We start from the raw sequence: 2,244 nt of genomic DNA on the forward strand, positions 1-2,244 counted from the left end.
TTTCAACTCTCTTTGAGCATCTTTAATCTTTTCTTTATCACCACTATAAAAAGCAGCTTTCTTCTTATTAATAGCAGCTTTAACTTCTCTGGTAACCCATGGTTTATTATTGGGAAAAATTTTAATTTGTTTGCTAGGGATTAAAGACTCAACACAATAATTAATATAACAAGTCACTTTGTCAGAAATACTGTCCAAATCACTATCTCCATCAAAAAACACAGTCCAATCTGTGCATTCAAAGCACCCCCTTAGTGATTCACAGGCATCCTCTGACCAGATGCGCACAGTCTTTGACGTAGTCGACTGTTTCCGTATCACCGGTGAATATTTGGACATCAAGGATATCAGGTTATGGTCGGATTTACCCAGCGGAGGAAGCAATTTTGTAACATAGCCATCCTTAACGTTCGTATAAAACAAGTCAATAGTTTTGTCACCCCTCATAGGACACGTCACCATTTGTTTAAAAGACGGTAAAGTGGTGGAGAGAGAGCAGTGATTAAAGTCCCCATTTAAGATAGCCAACACATCAGGAGAAGAATGCTGTAGGTTATGCATAATCCTCGAAATTGTCTCAGTGGCACATTTCCCATTACGCGATGGAGGAATATACGCCACCATAACAATAACATGGGAAAACTCCCTGGGTAGATAGTAAGGGCGACAGCTCACTGCAATGAGCTCAATGTTCGGGTCACAAACTCTCTCTTTTACCGTAACATGTTGAGTATGACACCACCGGTCATTCACATACAGGCAGACACCTCCACCTTGCTTCTTACCAGTACTTGCTTGTTCTCTGTCCATCCTATGAAGTGTGAAACCTTCAATATCTACATGAGAATCAGGTATCCTGTCCGACAGCCACGTCTCAGAAAAACAGATTAAACTGGTCTGTCGGAACATACGATTGAACTTCAAGCAGGCCGTCAACTCGTCCGCCTTGTTGACCAGGGAGCGGACATTCCCCATAATTACCGAAGGTAGAACAGGTTTAAATCCCCGCCGATGATTTCTAACCCGGACACCACCTCTGCTCCCTCTCTTCCTTCCTTTGGCCCTGGGCATGATTTCTGACATATCGACATCAGGGTCCAATAAACTTGGAGCAGAAACCCGCAGCCGAAGAAGCTCATTCCGGCTGCAAGCCCGGCTCTCTCATCACCTGGAGTGTTTGTGTGGCGTTCCAAACAATCAATGTCCACAGCCACAAAAGGCATACAAAGGTGCAATTGTTAAGTGAAACCATAATCATGTCATCAGGAACCGATCACGCTAAAAATCTAAAATTAAACTAAACTAAATAAAAAAATAAAATAAAAAACATTAAACACAAACATTCGACGCACAGTGGTAGCAGAGTCGCCAGCAAAGGGGGCGGCGCCAATCTATCCAATCTATCTTTGAACATTACATCCACAGGTAATCGTGGGACACGTCCAAACATGAGCTGGAAAGGTGCGTAACCCGTCGTCTCATGTACTGTGGAGTTGTACGCGAAGGTCAGAGTCTGAATTTGTTGCGGCCACTTATCCTTAGATCTCAAGGGCAAGGAGTGGAGCATATTCCCTAGGGTTCGGTTGAACCGCTCTGTGATACCATTGCCCATAGGATGATATGCAGTCGTGCGAGATTTGGAGACCCCAGAAAGTGTTAACAATTCAGCAGTGAGCTCGCTTTCGAAATTTGTTCCTTGTTCCGTGTGGATCCGCTCAGGGAAACCATACACGCAGAACCCATGATCCCATAACTTCCGAGCAACTTGCTTAGCTGTCTGGTTGATGCAAGGAAAGGCATGTGCAAGTTTAGTGAAATGGTCCGTCAGAACCAACACATCCACTGAATGCTGTTTGTTATCCTCTGCACTCCAAAAATCAAGACAAACCAACCAACCAAAGTTTGAATGCTTTCCAGTGGAGCTCGAGCAGCTGGCTCAGGTGTTTTTGCCAGAATACACCTCTTGCAACACTTCACGTATTCTCTGATCTCACGCTCCATCTTGGGCCAGAAGAAGCGCTGTCTTGCCAAGTGAACTGTTCTAGCCTGTCCTTGGTGACCGGCAAGATCATGCAGACCATGTAGGGCTTTTTCTACCATGCTCTGAGGCAGAACATACTGATGTCTCTTCTGTCTGCTTATTGGGTCCTTAGTTACCCTGTACAGAATCCATCACACACTTTTAGGTGATCCCATTGCTTGACAAGAGCCAACGCTTTGTAGTCGAGCTTTTCTCTCTCTCGT

This window comes from Megalobrama amblycephala, linkage group LG1 (assembly GCF_018812025.1).
Source record: "Megalobrama amblycephala isolate DHTTF-2021 linkage group LG1, ASM1881202v1, whole genome shotgun sequence".
NCBI classification, from domain to species: Eukaryota; Metazoa; Chordata; class Actinopteri; order Cypriniformes; family Xenocyprididae; genus Megalobrama; species Megalobrama amblycephala.